Consider the following 13,787-nt stretch of genomic DNA (forward strand, 5'->3'; position numbering starts at 1 on the left):
GGCTGTCCTTCTGTTTCTGTTAAAGGGCTAAGATAAACCAATTGTGTAAAAAGCTGATGTCTTTACTCAGTAGAACTATATTTAGATACAAGTTTTGCAGCCCATTGTAGGCAAAGCCTTTCTATTCTCTGCCCCTGCCAGGGTCATCTTTATTGTTAATCACAGAATCACAGCTTTTGTTAGGTTGGAAAAGACCTCCAAGGTCAATGAGCCCAACCTTTGACCAATACCCACCTTGTCACCCAGCCCAGAGTACTGAGTGCCACAACCAGTCCTTGCTTGGATACCTCCTTGGATGGGGACTCCAAACCTCCCTGGGCAGTCCCTTCCATGCTTGGCCAGCCTTTCAATGAAGAAATTCCTGCTGATGTCCAATCTGACTCTTCCTGGCACAGCTCGAGGCCCTTCCTCTTGTCCTGTCCCATGTTCCCTAGGAGCAGAGCCTGACTTCCCCTGGCTGCACCCTCCTGTCAGGGAGTTGTAGACGGACAGAAGATCCCCTTAAGCTCCCTTTTCTCCAGGCTGAGCCCCTTTCCCAGCTCCTTTGGCTTCCCTTCATCAGACTTGTGTTCCCGCCCCTTGCCCAGTTCTGTTCCCTCCTCTGGACACACTCAAGCCCCTCAATCCATCTTGCATGCCAGGCCCAGAACTGGACACAGCACTTGTGGTGAGGCCTCCCCAGTGCCCATGACAGAGGGACAGTCACTGCCCTGGTATTCCTGGCCACACCATTGCTGACCCAGCCCAGCAGCCTTCTTGCCCACCTGAGCAGGTGTTGGATGATGTTCAGCTGCTGTTGACCAGCACCTCCAGGTCCTTTTCTGCTGGACACTTTGCAGCCACTCTGCTCCAGCCTGGAGCAACGCAATGGGCGAGGCATGTGGAGAACTTGGGAAATGTTGGGCTGTGCAGTCCAGCCTTGCCAAACCAATGTATCTGCTGGCTGTGAATCCTGTGAGCTCTTGCCATGGAGTGCTTGGTCCCTTTGTGTTGACAGAGCTGATACTTCTGGAGAGAGCTCCTCACCAGAGCTGCTGCCTGGGAGGAATTGTTTGTGGTAAGGTGAGGATGCTCGTGTTCCCTTCTGTGCCTCTGACTCATTAAGCAGTGCAAGTTGTGTCAAGGAACAGCACCAGAGGCCACTTCAACAGTTTCTGGCTTGTGGTGTTTGAGGGGAGATAAAAATAACAAACCCAGTGACTTTAAGCAGCCCTTTGCTTACATTTTGATGGTAATCCCTGTTCCAGCAGGCACAGTGTTGTAACTCTTGCATGAATAAAATCCCCTTGCCAAATGGTACCTGTGCACAAAAGGCTCCGAGGTCAGGTGTGCTGATTGAAAAGTTAGTTTGCACTTGCATCTCTCTTTATAGGCTTTTCCCCTAAATATTAGTGGAGAAGTGAAGGCTGAGACTGGAGCCGGCTGCTGCAGCATCTGAACTGCAAAGTTTTCTGTGCTGCCAGACAGCTGTTGAATTGTGTCACAGATGGGAAAAATCTGATAACCACTAGTGTGAATCACCATTTTTTAAATCCAACATGGCCCCAAATGTGATGGATTTGGGAGAAGAACTTTGCTTTCTTGCTTTGTTACAGATATGGCAAAATAAGAGGAAAGTATAATGGTCTGGTCTTCCCTGCCTTGTCTTCAGACTGATCAGTTCTGAAGCAAAAGCATAGGGAAAACCAAGGTATATTATGTATGTCATTGTAGAATTAACCCCAGATAGTTCATAGTGATAGTGAAGGGAGATACAACACACACAGTTTATGGTTGGTAACAGAAAAATAACTGTAAAAGTATACAAACTGCCAAACAACCAATCCCCTAACCTCTTTGTTCTCAAATCTTTCCCTTGTTGTGCTCTATTATGGAGGACAGAAACAAGAACACAAATGCATTTACCCAATCAGCACCAGGATCTGTTTTGGGGATGAGGGAGGGCAGTTCCTTTCCTTGGTGTTGTGGCAACTGTGCACACAACTGTCCATCTGCTTTGTCAGCAGGCCTGGCCATGGGGGTCTGATTCTCTCACAGCTTTGTGGTTTATGGACTAGTCTGTCCAAAGAGTTGAGAGTGTTCCAGAAAGGCTGTTTTGCTGAATCTTGACTTCACATTTTCTCTCTGGAGTGTGTGTACTCCCTAGCTACAGCCAGATAAGACATTTTGACAGAAATGCAGCCTTTGTGAAACATGGGAAAGGTGTGAGGACTGTTGAAGGAAATTGGCTGTTTAGACTTGCCCAAGTCATGCATAGTGTAAGGAATGGGGAGAAGAACCTGCATTCTGTTTGGAGGCTGGTCTCCGTGTTTTTGGGTGTCATGAGGTTGGCATGTGAAGATGTTTGTAGGATCAAATTAAGGTTCTGCAGAGTGTAGTGCTGCTAATTAATGTCTGTCTTGAAGTGCAGGTGAGAAGAGTATCTTTTTTGTAAAAATACCCTGAGCTGCTGTTGTGTTTCCAAAAATAGTTATGATCTCATGTGGTTGTAGCCCTTGTGATCTTGGCTTCTGTGCAGCTTTGCCATATCCTTACACAGCTGCTATGGGTTGGTAAAAATCCCTTTGGCCATATGGAGACTGTCAGAGTCTGTTCTCTGGTTGGATCAGGTGGGCTGCTCCTATGGAGCAAGTGCTGTGGAGACAGGGAAAGGGAGCAAATACCTTGGGATTTTCTAGTGTGAGGATGAGCGGGTACTCAAGATGTCGGTTGTGTGGTTGTGTTTTGCATGATTTTGGAACATTTCCTTGTGTCTTCGAAGCATCCATCTCCTCTGTTCTCCTGGTTTAAGTTCTAGACCTGTGCTAAAAGTAGGATGGATTCATTTTTGTCCTCAGGGGGAGTGTGCTGTTTCTGAGAGCTGCTGTGTGCAGGATTCTGGGGCAGGCAAGGGTGAGGCTGTGGTTGTGTGGGAGTAAGGAACATTCCTGGTGCTGGGACCTGCATTCCAAGCTGGAAAACATGTGGGAGGTGGTGGTTTGATAGCCTTGATGCTCAACTTTTTTGCTCTCCCTCATGCACTGGAAGCATCTCTGGCAGACTTTTTGTTCAGGGGTGGGGGAGGGATGGTACACAGAGCTTCCTTTGGAAGAGCCAGACAGAAATTTTATCCTCCTCAGGCAAAGCAAGGTGCTCCATGCTCTTGCTGAAGAAGAGGTGGGTGTGTTGAGCACCTGGTCTTCAGGAAAGGCTTGTGGCACCTGGGTAGCTCCTGGTGGATTCAGGTGCTGGCTTTGTTGTAGTATCCTCTGTCTCCTGCTTCCAAACCAGGATTAAGCCAAGAAAAATATTTCTTTACTCTTAATTTATATCCCTGGGGAGTTGATTTTGTATCAGAGTAGACTTGAAAAGGCTTGTCAGTTGGATCTCAGAGCCATCAGCATTTTTTCCCCTCCACTTGACCAAAGCTGGCTTAATTTGTGACACACTTTTAATTTGTTATGTTTGTAAAGGAAACATCACAGGGCAAAGTTCAGAAATGCATATTTATATTTCTTGCCTGAGCTTAAATTTGTTCTAAAAATTTGGTTTCTGTATTTTTATAAAGAAAGGCTGGATTTTTTTTTCTATATCACATTTTTTTGTTTATTGTTTGTTTTCTTCTCCAGAAGGAGTGTGGAGTGGCTTACCTTGATGTCCATCTTCTCTTTGATGTGAAACCTGTAACTACCAGCTCATAACCAGAAGCATCTTCTCAGAGGTTTCCACACTCATGGTGGAGCTGGTGTTGGACCTCCTGTGCTGAGCAGGGCCACTGTAATCTCTGATGGTGCTGGACAGAACTGTATTTTCTGGAATATTTGTAGGGTGTGCAGCAGGAATTTGGATGCTGTGGGGGAGTTGCACCATTCCCTGCCCCTCTCCTTGGGAGGACTGGAGCCTGTGTTGGTGAAGGATCCTAGGGAGGTGTGTGCCCTCCTGTGGTTGAGGGGAGGACTGTGGCTGGGTTTGGGGTGCAGATGTGTCCCCCTCCCTCCCCGGTGCCCTGGTGGGGGCATGCAGCCATCCAGCAGCAGTGGTTGAGGCTGGAACTGTGCCCCATGGTGCAGGGACACTGCAATCTCATGGCTTGTTGCTGGCAGCTGGTGGCTGGTGTGACCAGATTTGTGGTACTTCTCTAATTCTGGGATGCTACTGGCAGTGTTGGGGTGGTGGAGACATCTGGGGGCAGCTGGCTTCGAGATGGGGTGAGTCCTGGGGCTTCCCCATGGCATTGCCTGTCCTCAGTTAGCTTCTTGGGTAGCTTAGAGGATGGTTAATTCTTCCTGCCTTTCAAGACTTCACAAGAGTTAAAAAAGCAGCACTTAAGATGCTGCTGAATTTCTGGATGGCCATTAGGTGGACAGAGCAGTCATGGGTTTGTTCTGCAGTGGCAGCATCTTGCTCTCTTTCCATTTGCAGTAGAGGTTGTGTCCTTTTGGTGAGCAGTCATGAGGCTGTAAACACAGCATGGAGATGAGAAGATTGAGATTTATGTTCAGGGTGGTGCTGGTAAACTTCCTGCAGCTTGTGGTAGAGATAATTCTACAGATTCTGGTGCCATTGTTGTGGCTGGGTCTAAAGTGAATTTAAGAAAAATGTTTTAATTTAACAGACTTTCCTTTCTGTTTTATCCAAAGGGAAGTATCTGTTCAGAGCCTGATCTGTTGTTCTCATTAGTTTCTGAGTGAGACCTAAATCCATGATTATTTGCACATCCTTATCTGACACAGGGTTTTTCAGGTCGGTATCTCATGTTTCAGACTTCTCTATGTCTCCTCTTGTCATGGTGTGCAGTCTTAAATCTGCATATGCAGGAATGATTCTCTTGAAGGGTCAATAAGGTGAAAGGCATTTCTCTTGGCATCATTTTGGGCAGAATCAGCTGCTGAGGACCAGTAGTGCTGAACTCACAGCAAGCTCTTGGGCTGTTGTTGGAAGGAGAGTGAAATGCAGAGTTGTTCATCCTGTCCATCACAAAGCTTAATGCCTGCTGGGGATTGAGAGGAGGCACTGATTACCTGCAAGGTATATCAGGGATGAGACTTTCATGTAACCTGCTCAGAGGGAGAGGGAAACATCTTGTAGCCCAGCATGACTATGAGGATAGAGGCCCTCCATGCCTCCAGAGAGATTTGTGTTGGAGCAAAACCACAGCCTGGCCTAGGGGAGGGCCTCCTTTTCTACAGGGTGATGGCAGTGGTAGCTGGAAATGTTTATCCTTTTGGAGCTTGTTGGAAGACAATCCTTGTGACATGTGGGTAGGTTTACCTCCTTTTTTGCAGAAGTACCAAAGCAGGACCAGGTTCAATGCTATCTTTTGCAAGGAGCCTCTGGGCTGATGTCTCCATCTGAAATCTGTTGTGAAATTTTCTTCTTGTTGCTCTCAGACCTCATGGTGCTTGAAACTCCTCCTCCCTTCCCCACTTTTCCAAGGAATTTTGCTAAGAAATCAATAGCTGTCTAGTTATGACAGCAAAATGTAAAAGGCTGTAACATCTCCATAGCTACCTAAAAAGTACTTGTAAAATGCTGGTGGAAGAGGGTGCCCTGGAATTATCCCATGCATTCCTTGCACACAGACTGCAAATCATTTGCATTAGTTAAGTAATTGCTGCAAGCTTGTCCGGGGAGCAATGTTTGGTTACTGCAATAAATTTTTGTTCTTTAAACCCTGTGATGCTGAAAAAATGAATTTGTTTTATATAGAAAATGAACTGACCTGAACTCTGTAGATTAACTGATTGTAAATGGACCAGCTTAATCCAGCTTTTTTCTTTCCTCGTGTTTCATGTAGCATCTGAAAAGAAACAGCTTTTGGCAAATTAGCCAGGGTGAGGCTACAAAAAGATTGAATTATTCCTGTTTGAACAGTTCCCAGCATGCGAGCACTTGCTGCTTGGCTTGCACATCATCTGGCTTGCCAGGGCTGCTGTGATGGAGGTGAAAGTAAATAGCCTCCAACTGGAAATCTTGCTTTTGCTGTAAATGATGATTTATTCATTCACCAGTGAAAATACCACAGAGTTATGATGGACAAAAACTGCAGTTGCTGTGTATTTGGCTTTCTTGCAACAGGTGTGAGAGACACCTGTTGTGTTTCTGTGCAGAGAAGCTGTTTGACACTCTTTCCTATGCTGTCCTAGGCGGTGATTTTGCTCCTGGTGGGACCTGTTGCTGGTGTGGACATGCTGTTGTCAGAACAGAGGTGTTGTGTTCGGTGTGTGTGCGTGCCTTACTCTGGGCAATGGCAGCAGAAAAACAGGCGGCAGAGTTGGGCCTGCCCTGTTTAGGCAGGGCTGAGCTGACTGTGGAGCACCTGGACATGCAGAAGGAGTTGAAACTAGGGGATATTTCTGTAGGGGCTTGCCTTGGTATGCTGGTGTTGAAATAAATGGGCAGATCTTTCTCCTTTTTAATGCCTTTATTAAGAAGAATCAGCTCAGGTGGGGAGAAATTGACGGGTTGCGCCCTCGCCGCCGCTGCTCCCAGGCGTGGCACGAAGCAGGAGGATGATGCAGTTTTGTCCGCTGGTCTGCAGACAGAACTGGGGACTCTGTCCTCACGGGAGAGTCGTTGAGTCCTTGGTTTGTTGGTTTAGAAACCCGGGGGGTCTCTTTAATCAGTTTCTTTTCAGGTTAGGGTGAGAAATAAAAAGATTCAAGCAGGTACGGGACAATGCTCCCATCCTTAGACGTCACTTTAAGTCACTTGTTGGCTCGTGATTTTAGGGGTTTTTCTTATAAAAACTGTAAAACTGTAAAAATCCAGGGTGCACTGCGTTTCTTATTTGCATGCTGTCTCTGGTGTCACTGCCCATCTCTTTACCCTGGAGGGTTTCCCTTGGTATCTTCTTGGCATGCAGCCAGCATCAGGGAAACAATCAGTTAATCACCTGCCATTAACAGGTATTTGAAAAGCTTTCCTTCGGCAGCGAAACTAAAGGAGGCTGACTCGGTCTGGCTTGGTTTTTTTAACTCTGAAACTTTAAAAAAATTACAATTTTCTATTCATAACAGTGTATCTCTGTGCCTCTTTCAGAGGGGAAGGACTCTGCAGTTTTGAGAGCCACAATATAAGAAGGATTTGAAGCTCTCAGACAATGTCCAAAGTAGGGTTTTGAAGATGGTGAAGGGCCTGGAAGAGAAGCCACATGAGAAGCAGCTGAGGGCACTTGGTCTGTTCAGCTGGAGAAGAGCAGACTGAGGTCACAGCTCACAGCAGTTCTACAGCTTCCTCACGAGGGGAAAGGGAGGGGCAGGCCCTGATCTCTGCTCTGTGTGACCAGGGACAGGACCCAGGAAACAGCTGGAGCTGTGTCAGGGGAGGGTTAGGGTGGATATTGGGAAAAGGTTCTTCCCCCAGAGGGCGGTGGGGCACTGAACAGGCTCTCCAGGGAGTGATCACGGTCTCAAGGCTGCCAGAACTCCAGGAGCATTTGGACAACAACCTCAGGTGCAGGGGGGCATTCTTGGGGCTGTCCTGTGCAGACCAGGAATTGGACTTTGGTGATTCTTGTGAGTCCCTCCCTACTCAGCTCATTCTATAACTAAAACAGGTAGGGAAGCTACCTGTTTTAGTTATAGCACGTGCGGTAGTTTGGGATTAGCCGCCCAGTTGTTTAGGGCAGTGTACCAGATGGACTGCTGATGCTAAATTGGAATTTGGCTGTGATATTGCAGTTAATTTCTCTTCTTACAAAAAAATGTTCTATATAATTTTCCTATGGCTGTGGTAATTAGACCTGGCTTTGCTGTTGCACATGGTGAGGAACAACTTTTCTGTTCTCAGATCCAGCTGTGTTCATGTAGCTCCTGCAGAGTGTGCATTTAGGAGCAGAACAGGGGATATGTCTCTGTTTGTCTGTGTTAAAAGGAAGGAATGGGGTCCCATCACCTTCCCTCTGAGCCTTACTTTGTGGGCTCTTTGCCCTAGGCTGTGGAGCCATTTGTGGGTGAGGTGTTACTCGCTGCAAGCAGAGTGAGAAATAGGAGTGCTTTCCATTAAAAACCTCCTGGAGCCAGTGAAAGTACTATTTCTGCATCTAGTCAGAGTTCCACTTTGCATTCTTTTACTTGCCACATGTTTTTGGAAGAGAGAGGTGGTTGGGGATGGAGACCCAGTGATGGTCTAAATAGAGATGCCTTTCCTGATGTCCCTTTTGTCTGGGCAAGCTGTTAGGAGTATGTCTGGGGAAGAGAGGAGGACACCCTGGTACTGAAGGGATGGTGGGGTTTCTGCTGCTGAAGTCCTTGGGCAAGGAAGCAGGGCCCCCTGTAGAGTGTAGGGGGACTGGACAGGGCTTGTTGGGTGGTGAGAGCCCCACCTGAGCTGCTCAGAGCAGGAGACCCTGCTAGCTTTTGAAGTGGGCAGTGCCACCTGCCATAGGGTCCATCTTCTCAGTGCATGTCCCTGCCCTCCCACAGGCATGCAGGGAAATTCAGAGTGCTGTAATTTGTGGTGTCCTTCCTTCAATCCTTCCTGTCTTGCCTGTGCTGCAGAGTTTTGAGGCAGACATTTTCCTCTGGTATCAGGTCCTCATGCCTGGATTCTGTTGGTGTTTATACAGAAGCATGAGGGCAGCCAGAAGTTCTGCTGGGTCTGATAGAAGCCATACATGAAATTAATCCAAATTAAACAGTTAGCAGTTCCCTGTTAAACAGGAGGTTACAGCACAGCCTCAACATGTAGTATAGCTTTGAGACTATGAAAAATAAAGCGTGAATCCTCCTCTGAAAGTTGGCTGTCCCTGTTTGAGGCCTGATGAGGTTTTGAGACAAGCCAGTACACCAAGCTCACTGTGTAGGCATTTGTAGGAAATGAGGCAGATTTTTGGGAGGGAACTATGGGTACAGGGAGGCAGAGGAGTGCTGAAGGAGGAGTGGAGATGAACTAAAGTAATAAAATCTGTGGGGCTGCTCAAAGTGAATCTGTGGACCTGCAAACTTCTCCCTGTGGAGGAGGGAGAAGTTAGGCTGTGTGTCCTGCCAGTGTGGGCCAAACTGGCGCTACTTTGCCTACATGATGGGATTTTGTATGCTAGTCTGTATGCCAGCTTCCTCCTGGTGCTCCGCAGCCATGGAGCATGTGGCTGGGATGTGGAAGGCAGGGGAGAGCAGTCTGGTTAGGGCAGCTTTCCAGTGAGTGGGTGACAGCCTTGTTCTTGTTGCAGAGCCTCTGGTGAGGCTCAGGAAATGCTGGAGGTTGATTAATGACCAGACTCTCAATGGGAAGCTTGGCATTCCCCAGGACAGTGTGAAAACATGTTGCTGGGACTGTCTCTGGCCCTAGCCCCCTTTTCCAAGCACTGTGGTGAGGGTGTTTTGGACATCCCAACAGTAGTGGCATTAAGGAGCCATTGTAGGCTGGAATGATTTTCCCTGGATGGAGCCAGAGACAGCTCCCAGAGGCATGGGGCTTTGCTGGCTTGTGTCTTTGGAGTGGACAGATTTCTCCCAATGAGATTTTTAGGCCTCTCAAAGAACAAAAAGTGTTCAGGAAGGTGTGCTAGGAGCAGTAGAGACAAGAGGTGGACTAGTATAATTGTGCAGATGGGTTTGTTCTGGCCTTGAACTGTGCTTCTCTGGAAGGTTTACAGCACCACCTGTCACTTGGCACCTGCTTGGCACTTGGACCATATTAACTACTTGTGTTTGAAATTCCAAAGAAGAGGCTTCCCTTCTACACTTCCTCTTGCAGTTCACATCTGTGAAGCTGAATGCAGATGCTGCCAGCCAGACTGTGGGGGTTCGTGTTCAGCTGTGTATGTACAGAGGGGGAGAGATGTTATTTTGGCATCTGCAAAGGCATTTTACTAAAAATAGGCTAAAGCTCCTGAACCCGAGAGTGAAAGTAGTTGTCCCATAATTCTCACTTGATGCATCTTTGTTTTTCTTCTGCCCTGAGGAATATTTGTTTGGAGTATGCTTCATGTTTCAGCGTTTGCTGAAAAGCCAGTTGTGCTCATGCTGGAGCTGCTTCTGTGTGGATGGGGCCAGACTGAGCTCTTAACTCCACCACTCATTGCCTTTGAGGCTGGGATAAGTTGCCTTCCTTATTTTCAGTGCTTTCCAGCTATCAGGGCTTTTGTCTGGCTTCTTGAAGCCTTTGCGCTGTATGAGGGCAGACAGAAGTCATGTCTGAGCAGAAGCAACACTTTTTGGGGGGGCACTGCCAGTCAAGTGGCATGTGAAGAGGTCAGTGTGTCACAGCAAGACCTCCTTCCCTGTGGTTTGGGCTGCTGGCCCTGGCCATGTTTTATGGGTTTGGTAGGGGCATTTCCTCACACACACGTAGCAACCTTTCCCCCTGAGCTACTTGGTGGTTTCAAGTCTTTCCATACCTTGATGCTGTCTTTCCCTGCATCTCTTCCTCTTGTGTACATCCTCCTGTGCTGAGGAGTCCCTGCCAAGACCTCATGCAGGTTTTGGGAGTGGAAGTGCCAGACTCCCTCCTACGCAAGGCTGGGGCCTCTGGCAAATGCAGAGCTGGCTTTGTTTCCAGGAAAACAGAATAAAGCAGGTCGGTATAAATTTGTCTTCACAGAGCTGATCCTGGCTGCAACTTACTTAGCTGGGCCATAGCTGGTAGAGAGAGAGAGAGAGAGATTTCCAGATTTTAGTGTTGTGAAGAGAGAGCCTTTGCTTGGCTGTGTGTTCATAACTGTTTTCTGTCACTACGGGCCTGGAATAGTAGGAGGTATTGTTACATTTCTGGACAAGGCTTTGAACAAGATCTGCTGTCAAAACAGCTTGATAGACTGCTTACTGTGATGCAGAATGCTGGTCTGTCATTTTGCAAATTGAATTGCTGGAAAGCTCTTATGATTATTAAAAATAATTTAATTTCCTGTAAAAGACACAAGCTGCATGATTTAAAGAAACAAAGCAAATACTTAATCAAGGTAAAAGCAAAATCTTCATATCTGTGCATATGCAGTGCTTAAATATTGCGTACTTCTAATGACATCCTGTGCAGGGACAAAGTAAAAAATTGCACATAAAACCCCTGCACTTTAAAACTTGTCAGTTTTGAAGAAAGCTGGAAAATGAGTAATGAAACCCAGGCAAAGCAGGAATGAAGAAAACATTGCTTTAATATCTTCTCTGAGTGTTGAGAAGCAGGAAATTTCCCCCTCACTGTATTTTAAATGAGTTTAAAACTGTGTTCCAGACAGCTTGTTTACAACCAAAATTCAGGGGTGGTTTTGTGAGCAGAAGGGCTATTATTTCGGCTTCGGCTGGGTTCCAGCTCAAGGGGTCTCAGTTGGAGTGGAATGCCTCCTTGCTATAGGCAAGCATAACTGTTGCCTCCCCCTCCTGTTCCTCAGGGACCGGCAACCTCTCCTCCCATTTTTGTAATGCTGATGTCCTTCAGAACTGCGTTAAGATCCAGTGATCTCACCCATATATATTGAACTTGACTCCTGCTGGCAGTGAAGGGCTTGTGTGCCCAAAATACTGAGTGATTGTCTGGCCACTCTTCCCACAGTGAGCGGCTGAGGAGAGGTGTTCTCAGCTGTGTGTCCTGGTGGAGCTGGTCCCTCTCAAATGAATCAAACATGAACAATCTTGGGCATCCTTAGAAGGAAGAATGCTGCCCTGGATAGCAGTAGGTGTGCTTTTAAGGATGCCAAGGGGTCTGAGAACTCTGTTTTAATTAAATGCAGCACTAAACTTTTAAAACAAATATATAAAAATATGTGTACAAATACTGTGTTGCTTTCTGAGTTTGTCCACAGGGTATGATGGAGTTGTGTTGAAAATATTGGGGGAATATGTGCAGAGTTTTGGAGTCCCTGAGTGTTGGTTGCCTGCAGTGGTATGTAGGCACTGCTTAAATGTGCTTAATCAAGCATTTGCCTGTGTCTCCTGTCAACTGAAGTTAAGTGTTGTGCTATAATTCAAGATGTGGATGGGAGGGCAAGTCAGGGACAGTGCTGGAGTTAGTTCTTCATGTAGACAAACTCTCTGGTAATCAGTCTGTTTATCTAAGTCCTGCAGCAGTTTAGCATTCCTGTTCTGTCGTTCCAATTGCCTGTACTCTCCCCTCCTGCTGCACTGCTGTTCAAAGTCCGTCTTGCCTCAGTAGTGACTCTGCCGGTCAATAATACAAGAAGTGATGTTCCTGGGGCTGTGTGTGCTTTATAAAGTGTATTGTGTGGATAGGTGCTTGTATCATTTCCAAATGCTTTTCCTTGCAAGAAGCCTGCTAATGCAGCATGGTTCATAGTGAACTGAATTTATCACATAGTGATATTTCTCTTACAAATACCCAACCCTGGGAGCGAGGTTGGTGTGTGTCTATCCAGCTGGTGTTTTATTTACTGGCTGTTGTTAAAGAGATTTGGTGTCTCCTGCTGCTGCCTACTCTGCTCTAGAGAAGTCATAGAATGGCCTAGGTTAGAAGGGATCTTAAACAACACCCAGTTCCAACCCTCCTGCCAAGTGGACACCTTCCACTATCCCTGTCTCCAATGTTGCTCCAAGCCCTGTCCATCCTGGCCTTGGACACTTTCAGGGATGGGGCAGCCTTCCATGGGCAGCCTGTGCCAGGGGCTCAGCCCCCTCACAGGGAACAATTTCCTCCTAATTTCTAATGTAACCCCATATTCTTTCAGTTTAAAGCCATTCCCCCTTGCCGTGTCCTTGTCAAAAGTCACTCTCTTGTAGTCCCAGAAGGTGCTTTAAGGTCTCCCTGGAGCTGCCTTTTCTAAGGGCTGAGCAGCCCCAGCTCTGAGTCCTGAGAGAATCCTGCTACCACGTGTGACTTGAGCAGGTTCCCATTTGCAAGACAGCTCTAGAGCTGTGTGGTTCTCTGCCCCTGCAGCCCAGGATGTTCCAGTTGGTGTGAGGGGTTCCTCTGCTGAGCTCTCGGTGTGTGCAGCGTGGCTGTACTGAGCTGTCCCCAGGCTGTGACCTTCCCAGTGTTCGCAAACGAGTGCTGCAGGTCACAGGAAGTACAGCTGCATTGCTTGGAGTCTCCTCAATTCTTTAAAAGGATTTCCTGGGAACAAAGGCTCTTATTTCTCTTGTTCTTCAATTTGGTTTTTTTTTTTTCTTCTGCCTGCTAATAATCTTGGCTTCTTGTTCACAGTTCTCTCCCTTTTTAAGGAGGCTGGGGAAATAATGATTTACTTTTTTTTTAATTCTGAACTAAGTTTGCCATGGTAATCTGTAAGGCAAATAAGTCTCCTTTTTGCTTCTTCTTAAGAATACCTTTAAGAGAAACTATATATCTAAAATAACAAAAAATACAGTTTGATCTTTATTAGTTAGGAAGATAGTGATGTAATGAAATGGCTACTGAGAAGAATCAGTGGCAACAATCACATGGCCTTTTACTTGTTGTTTTCCTGGCTCCGCTTTCCAGAAAGCCCCGTGCTTTGCCAAAGTTGGCTCTTAGCCAGTGCAACTATAGTGCCACATGAGGCTTTAAGTTTGCTTTGATATCTGCCCTCACCCAAATGATCAGTTCCATCAAATTTAGATTGAGCAAAGGCAGAAGGGACAACTGGTGAGGGGTTGCAGTAGAGTTCCCTGCTGTCTCATCTATCCCAGAGCAATCTCACCCCACTGGAGCTGCCTGCCAGATGTGCTTGCCCGCAGCACAGCCCTTCTTCCCCCCTGGCCAGGCAGTCTGGAGCAGGAGGGCAGTGGGCCATGGGGATAACCTCTCCTTGCAGCCCAGGTTAAGGGCAGCATCCTTGGGGAGGGCTCTCAGGTGGCCATACAGCCACCTTCCTTCCTTTTCCCACCCCACCCTGCCCTTTGACATCATCTTGGGGGTAATTGCAGCTGTTTGGGGGA

At 47.1% G+C, this 13,787-nt stretch overlaps 2 protein-coding genes and 1 long non-coding RNA gene across 3 annotated transcripts in view; 2 read left to right on the plus strand and 1 right to left on the minus strand.

Moving 5' to 3' along the window:
• LOC135300815 (NADH-cytochrome b5 reductase 3) overlaps positions 1–13,787 on the plus strand; it is a 94,011-nt gene that overhangs the window by 41,301 nt on the left and 38,923 nt on the right. The window lies entirely within an intron of this gene.
• Positions 1–13,787, plus strand: part of PPFIBP1 (PPFIA binding protein 1) — a 104,790-nt gene that overhangs the window by 4,000 nt on the left and 87,003 nt on the right. The gene's annotated exons all lie outside the window — the stretch shown is intronic.
• Positions 176–2,203, minus strand: LOC135301377 (uncharacterized). The gene is made up of 4 exons (XR_010363141.1): positions 1,906–2,203; positions 1,223–1,300; positions 765–1,038; positions 176–467 (listed from the first exon to the last, which is right to left on the minus strand). It is a non-coding gene; the product is annotated as an uncharacterized LOC135301377 (long non-coding RNA).

Source organism: Passer domesticus, chromosome 5 (assembly GCF_036417665.1).
Source record: "Passer domesticus isolate bPasDom1 chromosome 5, bPasDom1.hap1, whole genome shotgun sequence".
NCBI lineage: Eukaryota > Metazoa > Chordata > Aves > Passeriformes > Passeridae > Passer > Passer domesticus.